The sequence below is a fragment of the Cavia porcellus genome, unplaced genomic scaffold (assembly GCF_034190915.1).
Source record: "Cavia porcellus strain 051 isolate PalLab524CR breed Dunkin Hartley unplaced genomic scaffold, mCavPor4.1 scaffold_17, whole genome shotgun sequence".
Classification (NCBI taxonomy): domain Eukaryota; kingdom Metazoa; phylum Chordata; class Mammalia; order Rodentia; family Caviidae; genus Cavia; species Cavia porcellus.
In genome coordinates, this window is record NW_026947500.1 from 16,183,967 (window position 1) to 16,199,404 (window position 15,438).

Below are 15,438 nucleotides of genomic sequence, written 5' to 3' on the forward strand. Positions count from 1 at the left end.
TGGACTTAGCCAGAATACAGAACAAGGAGAAGTAGGGTTCATTTCTATAGATGCTAGAAATCCAGGAGTGGAGACAGAGTGTTTGAGGGCCAGTCGGTGAAGGTCAGTCAGCAAGGTCGGGCAGCAGCACAGATGTAGGCGCTGGATCAGGAGCCAGGGAGCCACAGAATGGGGAGAGAGGAAGGAGGGAGGAGAGGGGCAGGAGAGACAAGGCAGAGGATGAGGGTGACTTGGATGGATGGGAGGGTGGGATATTTACAGCTCCCACCACTGCTGCATCCTGTGCAGGGTGACTTCCAATGGTAGCCAGTTACACAGGCCGAAGCAGGCTGTGCTGGTGCAGTCCTGACCGGATTCAGTGCTGTGTTCAGTGCTTCACATGAGATCTCACCTGCATTCTAGTTAAAGGTGTGGAAACTGCTTCAGTGAGACGTGAGCTATCTGTCCACTCTTACACAGATAGCGGGTGACAGTGTGTATTTCCATTCATGTGCTGCGATTGCCAGGCCAGAGCTCTCTCCTGGCATTATACCATGATGCAGTGTTCCAGACACTTCTGACATGGTTTGGACATCTGCATGGCCTTATTTGTGTATGTGCACATGTGTGTGCGTGTGTGTGTGTGTGTGTGTGTGTGTGTGTGTGTGTGTGCAGTACGTGCAGTTGTGTGGTGCAGATGGACCTATGTTAAGGTATTATTTAAGTAACATACGTGCAGGAAAACCCAGTCATTACAAGCACCCAGCTTAGTGACTTTGGTCCCTTCTATCACATGTTCACCCCAGTCCAGCTCTGACGACTTCACCACCTGAAGGTTCTCATGCCATTTGCAGTTGGCCTGATTTTCCTCCTCAGCCCACGCAGCCACTGACCTGTTTTCTATGTCTACAAATTTTCCTTCCCTAGTGATTCCAAACTAGTGAAACATACAATACCTACTTTTGTATCAGAGTTTTGAGCTTCTTGTGTTTATAGATTAATCCATTCATCAGATTTGTGAAGTTCTTAGTCATTTGTCTTCAAGTAATCTCTCTTCTCTTTTTTCTCTCTCCTTCTGGCACTTCTGTTCAGCTTATACTGGCACACTTGAGGTTTCATGGGTCTGTGAAGGTTAATTTTTTTTTGACTTTTTGAGACAGGGTCTCACTGTGCAGTTCAGCCTGGCCTTGAGCTCACCTCTTAGTCAGACTGGTCTTGAACTCACACCCATCCTCCTGCCTTAGCCTCCTGAGTGCAGGGATATGCAGGTTAATCTTGACTGTCGATTTCATTAAACTGAGAGAAATCTAGGAAATTAGTGAAGCACACCTCTGTCTGGGAGGGTATTTGTAAAGATGACTGACATGAAAGGTGGCAAACCAAAGGGCAAGACCCACCCTGAATGTGGGTAGCATCATGTAATAGGGTGGGGACCCAGATGGAGCATAGAACATTTCTCTCTCTCTCTCTCCCTCTTCTCTCTTTCTCTCTCTCTCCCTCTCTGTCTCTCTCTCCCTCCCCCTTGGCTGTGATGAGGTGAGCAGATTTCCTCAGCCATACTCTTGGTGTTTCTGCTTTGGGTCCAAACAACCATGGACTACACCCTCTAAAACTATTTTTTTCAGGTATTTTTTTACAGTGACAAAATCTGACTAATACAAAAGTCTCTGAGAGCCAATTTATTACTTTTTAAAGTTGTTTTCTTCTCTGATCTTTATATTGGATACTTTCTACTAATCTATATCCCTAAGTTTATTGATTGTTTCTTTTACCATCTCAACCTGTCATGGAGCCCCACTTGGAACTTTTTCATGGCTCTCAAATTTCCATTCTGTTCTGTTCTTTTTTCATTCTGTCTTGTTGTTATAATACATGTATGTTAATTGAGAATTTCTACTTATTAATTCACTGTTGCCACACTTTGATTTTTAAACTTCACTGTGTCAGTTCTATGAATGTTTTTATAATAGATATTTTGAAGTCTTTGATTATTAGTAATTACATTCCTTCAGAGACATGTTGTATTAATCATCCTAGCTTCTACCACATACGTGGATTACTATCATTAAATTTTTTGGATGCTTTACCCGCCCCAATTTTTTTGTTGAAAGGTAGATGTTATAAATAACACTTTGTAGCAGCTCTGTATTCTGCTATTTTTTTCCCTTAAAGATTTCTTGAGAGTGTTTTCTTTCCCAGTAGCTTCTCTGGGCCAAAATAATGAACTCCTGCAGTAGGCTGCACTGTGGCTGAGATGTGTGTGGTGGTTTTAACTTGTGTATCTCAGGTGGCTTCCTAGAGGCTGCACCTGTGTCCAGCTAGCTGCAGTGAGGCTTCTGTCCTTCTCAGTAGACTGGCCGGTGGGTAAGGAGGCACATGGAGGGTCAGCCCCGGTTAGGTGTGCTAGGCCTTTGCTTTCCCCAGCGCTTTGGAATCTCCAGGATCAGCTTGAAAACCTTGACCCCTGCAGGCGTCCACTGCAGAAGTACGAGGACAGGACCAAGACTGTGCGCTTCCCAGCTGTGACCACAGCCTGTGCTGCAGAGAACGCAGCTGGCCCTCTCCTAGTCACCCACTGCCATGGCACACGCCGCCTGCGTCGCCTGCTGCTCTGGTCAGTGACCTTCCGCTGGCCTTGGACAGGCTGTGTCACAGACTGCCCCCGTGGCCTGACTGGCTTGCCGTGGACCACCTCTGTTCTTAGCTGGCACCAGTCGGTCAGTTTCTGAGCCCCAAAATATTGTTATTTGAAACCCTTTTCATCTTATATTTCTTCACAGGGACAGAATTTGCTGATCTCCTCGCTCGGTCAGAGCTACTTTTTTTTACTGTCTTTGCAACTGCTCTGGAAAGTCCAAACTTAACTAAAAAGTTTAATTAACTGTGACAGCCCTGCTGCTTTCTTTGTCATGAAATTCTGGAGCAAGAGCCTGCCTGGTTAACCACTCTGCATGGTGATTTACCTCTGAAGTAGGAAGCTGCTGGAATTCTGTGGCACATCCGCTCTGGTAGTTACTGAGCGTCCTCAGATCTGTCCCACCTGCAAAGAAAAGTGATATTTTCTGGGCCCACCCCTGTAGAAGGAGAGGTAGAGAAGTGTTGTGGTCAGGGGTTGTGCAGAGAACAATTAATATTAAGACATGGAATTCATAATATTATTTTTATGATGATCACCCAGAGTTAACATAAGAAACTACAGGAAATCTATCCACAACACCAAAGACATACAATATTTAACCAAGGCCTGAATCCCACTGCAATGTCCTGTATGAGTCCAGATGTAGACCTAGAGCTCAGGACAATGCCTCCCACAAGTCCAACTGGAGGTCCAGAGCCCACAAGAAGGACTCATGCCAGTCTCTTTTATGGATCCGTGCCAGGAAGGCCCAAAGGTCAGCAGTGGAAGCTAGAAAGTCCATGCCAGCAGGGTGAAGGAACTGTGCTGGTAGGTTGAGGGTTCTATGCTGGAGCCGAGAAGTCACACTCACAACAAAGATCAGGGCTGTCCTGAAAGGCACCACAGCCATCCTCAGCGACACGGAGGCCCCAGCTCCTCCCATGACAAGCACAGTTGGGTACATGCCAGGAAGCCAGTGTGATGAGTTCATCCTGGAGACCAAGTGGCACATGTCTTCCCCTTCGGAGCCAGGAAGCAATGCTTGATGTGAGGACCAGAGTTTCTCCAGGAGGACCAACGGCTCAAACAGCAACTTGTAGGAGAACCCACAATGGCTCAATGCCTCTTTTCTCCTTCTCCATGTCTCTATTTATGCTGGCAACTTTCCTTAGGTGAAACATCTATGCTTAGCACCATGATGATTTAATTCCACTGGCCTTAAGTTGACCACCAGTTTTTAATCTATGCGGTAAAGGAACCTGTTTGGGCAGAAACTTTAGTGTGCCTAGAAAAGAGGTTAGATAGGAGACTCACAGAGGGAGGAATCAGGTATAATTTCAATAAAGTTCTCAATTTGTAGGCGTTTTCAAAATGGGGTGCAAACAGCACTACACACCTGTGATCCCAGCGCTCTGGGAGTCTCAGGCAGGGGGCCCTCAGCTCTGGGGCCGGCCTGGGCAATATAGCACTTTTCAGAACAGTGGAACAGGGGCTGTAGCTTAGTGCGTTACCCCACACTCAGTTCCCGGTGCAGCAAGAGGAGGGGCCACATCCTGCGGGTAAATATCCCCTTCCAGGTCTATGTTGGCGCCGGAATTCAACAACTTGAGGCAACAAAAGGGTCCAAGGCGTGCAGAGCGAGCCTGAGGCTGCACAGAATCTTTTCCTGTCTCCTAGGAGACAAAACCCTTCCCGGTCTGTGCTAAGGAGGGAATGAAGTCAGCTGCTGAACAAATGAGGAGTAGAAAACGGGATTCCCCAGGTGGCTGGGGCTGGTGAGGACGGTGCAGGAGGATACATGGCAGAGCGCGGGGCAGGGGTGGCATGTGTGGCGACCCCGTACTTGCCCATGGGGGCCACCAGCGCTGTCACTTTACTGGTGTGGACTGGGAGCGAGGTATTCAAGTCCTGCCCTCAATTCTCAAGAGGATGGACACTGCTCTCGTGGAGGTGTGGAGCAGATTCCTCAGCAGGTGCTGTTCTGGGTCTTTCACGGGAGCCTTTCTAAGGCTGCGAGGCCCCCTGCAATCCCTACTCCACGATGTCTCTAGCACTGAAGGGGTGGGTGGTTTAAAGTACTGTCCCTTTTGTACTGGCTTGTAGTGTTCCTCCCACAGCTGGGTACTGGTATATGGTGTTAGTTGGCTTCTGACCATCAGGCTGGCCTGACATAAAGGGACAAATTCCACTTGGTCACTGTATGTTGCTGTTATTTTTTTTTTTTTTGAAAGTTTTGATGTTCTTATTCATAACATTCTTTGAGCTGTAGTTTGTTTTTCTTATAAGATCTGTAGGTTTTGTAGGCAGGTAATGGTGGTCCCATAATTTTTGGAAGACTGTGAAAAATTGGTTCTACTTTTTTTTTTTTTAATGTTTGGGAGAATTGGCGAGAAAAGTCTTCTAAAGTCAGGCTTTTCTTTGTGGGAACTTTAAAGACTATTAATACAGTCTTTTGTTACATTGAATTGTCCCTGGTACTTGGTGTGTTTGTGAGTCTGCATAGTGACCCTGTGTTTCCTGATTTGCTATCATTCAGTTGTTAGTGAAACTCTCTTAGGATTCTTTTACTTATGTAAGTCACTACATCATACCCTCATTTGTCCCTAGTTTAAACAGTTTACATCTTTTCTCCTTGGCCAAACATTTCTCAACTGTGTTAAAGTTTTCAAACAAGCAATGTTTGGTTTCTCTGATTGTCTTTATTTTTTTCTATAACTTTCCACTCTGGTCTTTGTTAGTGCCTTCACTTTGTTTGCTTAAGAGTTATTTTCTTTTCACTATCCAGAGTCTTTGGAAGAACATTACTAATCTGAGATCTTTCTTCTTTAATAAGATTTCCCTCCAAGATCTGGGTTAGTGGTATTCCATCTATTTTCTTGTGTCACATGCTCATTTAATTTACTTCAAAAGATTTTCAAATTTCACTTGTAATTCGTCTCTGTCTCTGGTTATTTAGAAGTCTCTTGTTTCACACCTACTTGTAAACTGACCAAACTTCCTTCTGTTACTGACTTACTGTTTCATTGTATTGTGATCACTGCACTTTAAAAAAAAGCAATCTTTTGTCTTACTTGTGGCTCATCCTGTAGCTTACCACGTGATCTAATCTGTGGCTTTTCCCAAAGAAGAATGTACTTCCTCCTGCTGTGGGGTGGGTGCTCCATCCTTGTCTTGGGTTCTTGCTTCCCAGGGTTGTTTAACTATTCTGTGTCTTTTAAAATATTTTCTTAATTGCTCTCCCCATTACTGAAAGTTGGATTTTGAGGTCTGCAAACATTATAACTCAACTTTCTATTTCTCCCTTAATTTCTATGAAGTTTCTACTTCATAGAATTGGAGCTCTGCTATTCTATACATATATGTTCATAATCAGGGCATCTTTCTGATGGACCAATGCTTTTATTATTATGAATGTTTCTCATTAAAAATCACCTTAGTTTTCAAAGTGCATTGTGTGTAATATTCATTTAACTCTAGCTTTCTTACAAATGCCATTGGCATGACATGACTGTTTCCACTGTTTGGCTTTCATGCTGTTTGGTCTGAGGCCATGTTTGAGGTACGTGACGTTTCCGTGAGTGTTAGGAAGCAGGTGCGTGTGTGGAGCACAGCTCGGTTTCAGTCCCTCTCCCATCCCCATCCCTCCCTTCCTCCCTAAGTCTCCTTTCTCCATTTCACATTATTTTGTAGTTCATGTTTATGACACCTAATGTCTCTATTTGCTGTGGGAGTTCGGCAGCTGTGTCTGGCACATCTCTTGCTTCCCTTGGCCTCCCCCACGCCTGCCTTCGGTCTCCAGGACCCTTTTCCATTTTCCAAATCTACCTCCCATTTTCTTCTGTGCATCCTTTATTTCCTCTTTATTTGAGATTTCCTTTATCCATTCATCTGCTGGTGGGCACACAGGCTCTTGCAGGATGCTTTGTAAGAATTATGCTGCTATAAACATTGGTCTGCATGAATTACTGTAATGAAATGTCTTTAGTTCTCTGAAAAAGATACCTGGGAGGAGAACAGCTGGATCAAATAGAATTTCTAATTTCTGTTCTATGAGGAATCTCCATACTGATTGCCACAACAGTTTTGCTAGTTTGCATTCCCACTAACAATGTCAGAGTCCATTTTCACTGCAGACTCACCACTGTTTGTTATTCTTTGATTTCTTGATGATCATAATTCTTTCTGGTATAAGCTGAAATCTTAGCATTGTTTTAATTTGCAATGACAAAAGATGTTGAACTTTTTTTCATCTGTTACTTATTTATGCTTCTTCTGAGAATGTCTACTCATTTTACTTGCTTATTTCTTGATTGGGTGTTTATTTTAAGTAGTCTAAATTTCTGAGTTCTTTATATATTCTTGTTATTAGTCCCCCATCTGAATAGTAACTAGCAAAATTTTTTTCCATTCTGTAGGTAATTACTTCACTCTAGTAATTGTTTGCTTTGCTGGGCAGAAGCTTTTCAATTGATACAATCCAATTTGTTGACTCTTGCTGTTGTTTTTGTGCAGTTAGGCTTCTGTTTAGAAAGTCTTTGCCCACACCCTTAAAGGGAAGTGTTTTACCTTTTTATCTGCCTTTTTTATCTCATTGTTTCTGTTTTAATGTTTAGTTCTTTAATTTTTTTTTTTTTTTTTTTTTGTCTTTTTGAGACAAGATCACATTATGCAGTTCAGGCTGGCCTTCAGCTCACTTTGTATCCAGGCTGGTCTTGAACTCTGAGCAGTCCTCCTGCCTCAGCCTCCCTAATGCTGGGACTACAGGCATGCACCACCACGCCCGGACTTTGATCCATTTTGAGTTTAGTTTATTATGTAGCGAGAGGTGCTTGGTCCAGCTGCAAACGTACAGCCAGTTTTCCCGCCGCCTTTATGGAAGAGGCTAGCTTTGCCCCAACACATGCTTTAGGCTTCGTCACTGAAAATCAAATAGTTGGATGTGTTTGGGGAGGTTTCTATATCCTCTGCTCTGTCCCACTGACCCATGTGTCTGTTTTAGTGCCACTACCATGCTGTTTTTTCTCTGTTGCTTTTAAAATTTCCCTCTTATTTTGAACTATACTATGTCTGTGTTTTAAGTCTGTATTCTACTTAGAACTGGTTGAGCTTCCTGAACATCCACATCATTTTGGGGGGAAGATTTTGGCCTGATTTCTGTGACTCTTTTGCTCTTCATTTTTCTCAATTTTCCCTCTGGCGATCTCACAGTGTGTTCATCCCTGGGCTCAGCGCGGCTTCACATTTTCTAAGGCTGTGCACATTTTCTTTGCTCGTTAGACCTCAGTCTCTATTGTTCTGTGTTCAAGGTAATTGATTCTTGCTTCTTCCAATTCCCAGCCACTATTAAGTTCCTTTAGTTGTTTTTTTTAATTCCAGATAAAATTTTCTCTTTAAAACCTGTTTTTTTCTTCCTTTGTGTTATCATTTTTATTGGCTTCAGTTACCTGTGGCAAATGGTAGTTCAAAATTATTACATGGAAAGTTCCAGAAAGAAACAACTCATACATTTTAAAAGGTGTGCTGTTTTGAGCACTGTGATGAAATTTTGCACCACAGAATGTCTGCTTCGTGGGACGTGACTGATGCCTTTTCTAGCACGCCCGCACTGTAAAATCTACCCATACAGCAGTCCCTTAGCAGCTGTCTCAGTGATCCTACCGACTGTTAGAGGAGGGCAGTCCTTGTTTCACTGAATAAAGGCTCTGAGCTTGGGAGCTGGGATGCCAGCAGTTCTGATATGTCGAAGAGAGGCGGTGAACTGTTTCCTTTAAACTAGAAGACCTAAGTCCCTAGTTTAAGAAGAAATAAAACTAGTTTTAATATAGCATATTGTTGCAATTCTTCTACTTTATAATTTGTTATTGTTGTTGCTCTCTTATGATGCCTAATTCATCAGTTAAGCTGTGTGATGTGTGTGTAATCAGCATATGTAAAATTCAAGCGTCAGTTGGGAGTCTCAGAACACAGGTGATGCAGATAAATAGAAGAGAACTACTGTATTCCCTATTTAATTAGATAGTTTCTTGATACTCTCTTTTGTTTCTCCAAGTGTGGTTTTCTTTTACTATAAAATATATTTATACTGAAAGCTTTAACATCTTATGGTAAGTTGGGCATCCAGGCCCTTTCAGGGCAGTTTCCTCTTTCTCATGCTTGAATAATATTTTCCTGCTTTATTTTTATGCTTCCTTTCCTTGCATGGGTAAAACTGCGCATTTTGGGGAATATACTGCAGCAATCTAGAAACTTATGACTTCGTTTTCTGAGCTTGCTGTTGTTGGACTTGGCTTGCAGGTTTGCTTAGTGAGGGACCCGGTCACTGTGTGATGTTGAGATCTCCCTTCGTGGACCCTGCATCCACAGCGAGGATGAGCGCAGGTCACCCTGCAGGCTCTCTTCATGTCTTTTCCTCTTATTTCTGTTTAGCTGTCTCCCTCTGTTGGTTTTGAGCCGACCTCCACTAATTGTCAAGAGGTTGCTCTGTCTTTCTGACAATTTTCTGGTACAAATTTGCTCAGCAGTCTGAGCCCATTAAACCCTGGCTCTTTTCAGTGGCAGTTTTGGAAGCTAGGCTTTGCAGAGTGTTCTGAGTGCAGGAGGCTCTTCTGAGATGATCATGCTCTCTCTGTTCCTGCCTGGTAAACCAACTGGTCTGTGCTTTAGTTTGTTGTGATGAGGAGAACAGCTTGCTCTTCATTTCTTGACAACAAAATTTCCTCCGACTCTGAGATAACCCATAGGTTTAAATGCTCCAGAATTTGTTCCAAGCAGCATTAGTTGTGGCAGGGAGAGTTTTAGGACTCTGTGATCTTAGGGCTGCCTCTCTGCCTGGGATGAGCTCAGAGCCCTGTCCATCCTAAGGGAAACCACTTCTCTCAGAGTGATGCTCCAAGAGCGGCAAGCTTGAAAGGTTCTTGCCATAAAATAAATTACTGAATGGGTATGCCGGTGGGCTAATGAGGCGGAAGGCCAAAGCGGGATCATGGACCACTTCCTGCTTCTTCCTCAGCCTGAATTGCAACTCCCCTTTCTGTCTGCACGAGGAAAAAACCTCCAATCAGCTCCTCATGCGTATGAAGCCCCACCCTAAGCGCCACCCTGGTCAGAGGTTACGTATGTCCTATACCCACATTCTGGTTGAAGGAGACAGCGCAGCTGCCATGGGTCGTGTGATCTTTTCCATGTCCTCAACTCAATAAACCTGTTCATTTTGTATTTTTGCTTCTTTATTGCACCAGAATACTCTAATATAATGGTGCTGTGACTCAGATGGCAGAATGTGTTAGCTCCCGGAGTCCCCCTGCCTATGAACCACCTATTTTTTCCTCCAAGACTGTTAAATTTGCTGCTGCTAATCTGCATGCAGCAGTGACCTCCTTACTCATTATAGGTGAGCTGTCACATGAGGTTTTCTGTTTCCGTTCCTAAAATCCACAAGCTTGCATCAGAAAACTATCCATTGCCAACTCTGGACAGAGATGGCAGTTTTTACACTCCTTAGGCCACACAGCTTGAGGCAAAACTGTTACGTTTGTTCCCTGGGTCTCCGCCCTGCACTCTTCTGGTGAGGGCCAAGGAGAATGGGTGTTGGAACTTTCTGTGTCACACTTTCAAAACAGTGACGACTTTTTGATAGGTCTGCTATCAGGGCAGCTTCCGTGTTCCTTGGTGGGAGCTAAAGCTCTTAAGTCCTGAGGCAAAGTTGTTCTCTCAGCTCAGTTATAATTCAGTCATGGAGAATACTATTTCCTGTTCCGCAAAAAACACACCTCTGGGGCTCCTGGTTCATAACCTTGGTGCTCTTGGCCTCTAGAAGGCTATAAAAACCAATAAGCTGATCTTTTATTTGTGCTTTTGTCACGATGGCGGCAAGTTGGCAGAAACCCTTCATCTTTAGGCCTTTTTCACGTTAAGGACGTGTCCTTCTCTCACTCTGTCTTCTGTGATGGCCCAAATACTTCTGGCTCTCTCTGCTCCTCCAGGATCTTTCCTTCCCTGCCCAACAGACCCCTTAGATGAGGCATTTCCTAACCCCTGCATCTCTCAGACCAAATTCTGCAGCCTTCTCAGCCAGAGGTTTCTGTCCCCAATGCACCATCCTCTTCCCCTTCCTCACCTCAGTGGCCTCTACTCCTTTCCTTAGTTTCCCTCCCCAGTCTCCAATTTTTTAAACCCTCCACCTAAGCCATTTACCATATCGGATGGTTCTTTGTCCTCTACCCCTGCATCACCATTTTCCCCACCAGCCCACCATACTGGGTCTCATGTGTTCCAGCATTCCAGCAAGCCACATGGTTCTCAGCAGCCATCTTGCTGCAGCTCGCTTGGAGGACAACTGCCATCTTTTGGCCCTCCTCCACACAATAGTGCGCTGCCATCTTGCAATGGGTCACAGGATCAATAGTCGCCCTCTTGTGGTCCTTCATCATGGGACCAACAGCAGCCAACTATAGGCTGGCCCTGAGGGATAAGTTCATATTCATGTTCCTTTTGTCCTTTCTAAGCTATCTCAGATTAGCCATAAATTAGGTTCCTTTTATGATATTATATCAAGAGATCTCTATTAATTGATCTACAAAAAGGTTCACACTATATTATAGTTCAAATTGGCCAAATATATTTGAGTGCACTCTGATTTTGTAAGATGATTGTCAGTCTGTATATCTGTTTGTCCATTTGCCTGCTCTGTAAACAGCTGTTTCTTTTTATTTGAGCTCAATAATTTTTCCTCTTCTTTTACATTTTCAGGGCATTTAATCAAGGTTTATTTGGGTTATAGATTTTAAAAAAACATGCTTCCACCTAGGTTGCCAGATGGTCAAAATGATGCTAAAATTGGTTAAGCAAAATCCCTTGGGGTGAGGGGACATTGGACAGGACTTCAATTGATAAACAAGAAAGTGCCACCTGGTAACTTTAACCAGCTCTTGTTCATTAATTGGAGGCCCCAAAATCTCCATAGTCTTATGGGAAACACCCCAACTAAAGTTCGTATAGCTGGGACCATTCATTGTTGCTGATACGATGGTACATTCATGCCTTCAAATATAAAATTGGTATCGTTTATGATTACAACTGTTTTCTTTCATATCCAGATGTCTGCCTGTTTATGTGTTCCAGCCAGGAGATTCAGATCAGACTAACATGAGGTCACCAGTCAAATCATAATTTTTAAACAAAAATTTATGTAATGTGTATGTTATACTTAGAGATGCTTAAATAGTAAACAGTCCAAACAATGTCACAAATTTCTTCAGTGCTCAAATATTAAAACATCCATGGTTAACAGAAAATGGTAGTTCCATTTAATTTTCTATGTTAATACTGTCTCTGCTACACTGTACTGTTATCAATCTTCTGGATGTTCAAAAACTAAATTAAGAGATAATTATAAATTCCTTTTGGATTCCTTTTGCTGGGATTCACCAGATCTTTTCCAGAAAAAAGGTTATATGATGCATATTTGGGCCATAATTAACTATACTCAACTGGTATAAATGACACTGCAGCTGATCTCTCTCTTAAATAAAAAGGTAAAATTAATAAAACAGCCATCCTCCAAAATCAGATGGCATTCAACATTCTAACAGTACAGGAGATACTTACACAATTGTAAAACCTAAATGTGTGTAATGACAAATGAATGACATGTCCGTTTCTAAAATTCCCTGGACCTTACCCTCCTATGGAAAGCCATTACTAATACCCTGTTGATTGTATTATTTGACTCCTGCATACTTAATTGATCCTTTCCCTTTGTCTCTTTTAGACTTAAAGCTGTACACCTACCCAGGAAAAAAACCAAATGTCTTGTAACTGTGGAGGAGACAGATACCTTCCACTGTGGGCCAGATCCCAAGATAAAAGGCAAAATTGGCCCGCAAACCCCACAGGGAGACCTTAATATGGTTTTTTGTGTTTTCAACAAGAGAGATAAAAATTTTAAAAATAACAATCTTATCTTTTAGCAGTGAGACTTGGAGCCCTGAGATAGATAAACTGAGACAAGGTGGAGCTGCCCGAGCCCCTCTCAGACCATGCTTCAAGTGTGACAAAGAAGGACATTGGACAAGAGAGTGCCCCAACCCCAGTGTTCTTCTGGGGCCTTGCCCCTATTGCAATTGTAAAGGCCATTGAAAAAGCAACGGACTGTCCTACCACCAGAGAGCAGGTAAGCCATCCTCTAACTCCTTGCCTTCACAGGAAATCTTGTCACCACCGGATTCATCACTGGCTGATCTACTTGGACGTGCTGCTGAAGACTGATGGGGCTCAGGGCCCACAGTCCTCCATTAAGATATCCTTCTCAGAGTCCCAAATCCCACTGGAGGTCTCAGGTAAGACATTCTCTGTAGTTGCGGACATAGAGGCCATATATAGTGTTCTTCCTGAGTTTTCAGGCTGCTATATTAAGCCCTCAGTCTCTATAGTGGGTGATGATGGCCAACCAACACAGCCTTTGCAGACAGGACCTATTCCAGGTTCCAGACTCACTTCTTCTCTGGTCTATCCCATAGTTTGAGATATCTCTAATCCCACCTGCACTACCCATGCCATGCCTATTTTAATTAATCTCAGGGATCCTTCAATTTTTCCTTGCATTCCCCAATACCCCACAGCTCCCAAGCTTTTACAGGTCCTTAAACCTATAATCAAGCACATTTTAGACAATGGTTTTCTTAAACCTCCCATTCACCCTATAATACTCCCATTCCCCTGGTATTCAAGCCTGATGGGTCTTATCATCTAGTGCAAGAACTTGGGGGTAATAAATAATGCCATTACCCCAATCCAGCCAGTAGTCCAAGCCCTTATACGATGCTCTCTCATATCCCTCCCTCTACCACTAACTTTACAGTCATAGATCTTAAAAATGTCTTTTTTTTTATTCCTTTGTGTTTATGCAGACTGACCCAGATACTCTGAGGTCTCAACAACTTACACCTGTCATCTCTATAAGAAACCTCTCCCTAGGGAGACATACCACCCCCTTCTTTTCCTATTCATCAATTTCACAGACACACTCCTGGTCAGGACTGACAGGTAGATTTTACACACATGCCCACCACAAAACTCAAATATCTTCTCACCTTTGTTTGTCCTTTTCCAGGATAGATAAAAGCCTTTCCCACAACCAGGAAGACTGGTGATTTACTTACTAAAGTCCTGTTAACAGGAAATCATCCCAAGGACTACAACTAAGGTGGAGCAGCCCCTACTTGATCTTCTTGGCAACTACAACAGTGGTCACAGTTGCTGGACTGCCATCCTGGTTCTACATCACTCAAGCTAAGTGGTGCCCTCCCTGCCCTAAATCTAAGCATCCTGAGTGGTCATCTCATCTTCTATCTCCCACCCATCTCTGTCTCACCAAGGCCTCACAGCCACAACTCTCGGGTTAAGTCATGTTTTGTTGTCCTGTTTGGTCCCTGATGCCTTACATTCTATTGGTGAATTTTTTCACTATAACTATCTTAGTTCTCTCCACCCTCAGCTGTTTAGTTAAACATGAGACTCCTGTAGGTCTAAGATCTCATGTCACTTATAGTGACACAGCCATAGCCCTCCCACCCCTCTTATTTTTTCCAGCTCAAGCCCTACATACCTACTTTTTAACTGTTACCCTTTCAGATGGAGACAGAATGACCTCTCATAACTTCACTCCTCCTAATCCCTCACTTATTTTTCAGAATTCTCCCTCACTGTGGTCCTGATGGAATGGCATAGTGAAACCTTTCCTTCTACCTCACCTGGATCCTTAAATATGATAGTGGCCTGCCTTCTCGTGGCACCTTGTCTCTTTGTTTTTCCAGTCTAAGATGAAGGCATTCACCAATGATGAAGTTTTCCTGCCTGAAACACCTGGCACCAGCTTCTACATGGGCATCAACAATCATCCTGTCAACCTTCCTGAACCCCAATATGACACCCCATTCAGCAAGAAGTAGTAAGACAGAGACTTCACCCTTTTCCTAACAATAAAATGATGGGAATGAAAGGTTCTTGCCCTAGTATAAATTACTATATAGTTATGGCCGTGGTCTAATGTGGTGGAAGGCCAAAGCAGAAACACCTACCACTTCCTGCTTTTTCCTCAGCCTCAATTGTAACTCCCCTTCCTGTCTGCATTCGAAGAAAACTCCAATCATCTCATGCATCATCAATACCCACCCTAAGCACCACCCCTGCTCAAAGGTTACATTTGTCCCATACCCCCATTATCTGGTCGAAGGAGGCAGCCTCCATGGGTTTTGTGCTCCTTTCCATGTTCTCATTTCAATAAAGTTGTTCTCTTTGCACTTTTGCTTCTCTATTGCGCCAGAAAACTCTAACAATGTTGGGTGGGGCCACAGCTCTGGATCACCTCAGCATGTCTCTCCCAGTGCATCTTGGGACCAGAAGAAGCATGTTGAGGTATCAACTTAGGCAATAAAGGAGACCGGATATAGATTATTCATAGGACCCACAGATTCTTGTTATTCCTAAGGAGCCTTAGTAGATTTCCTTAAGTAAGTATACTTTTTCACAAGGTGTTGACTAAGGACAATTTCTAGAGACCTACAGTAATGAAAAAAAGATTTTTTTCCCTGAATCAAGCATTTGACTCACTTGAGTAGGCTTCTATGGTGCTCATCACAGTTGTGTCCTGTAAGTTGTTTTCTGTAAATTAAGCTTTCTAAAGCTATAAAGGAAAGCAAGGGAGAAACATAGGGGAGAGAAAAACAAATCGATAGTTTGACATCTATTTGCTCGTGGGTACAGGTGATTTAGTCAGCTATCTTTATTCCATTGATTATAGCATTTCTTTAACAAAAAGCTCTTTTGTGCCTGTGCACTAATAT

At 43.2% G+C, this 15,438-nt stretch overlaps 1 long non-coding RNA gene across 1 annotated transcript; it reads left to right on the plus strand.

Moving 5' to 3' along the window:
* Positions 1-4,303: 4,303 nt before the first annotated feature.
* On the plus strand, positions 4,304-14,895 carry LOC134471178 (uncharacterized). The gene is made up of 2 exons (XR_010040488.1): positions 4,304-4,569; positions 12,565-14,895. It is a non-coding gene; the product is annotated as an uncharacterized LOC134471178 (long non-coding RNA).
* The last annotated feature ends 543 nt before the right edge of the window (positions 14,896-15,438 follow it).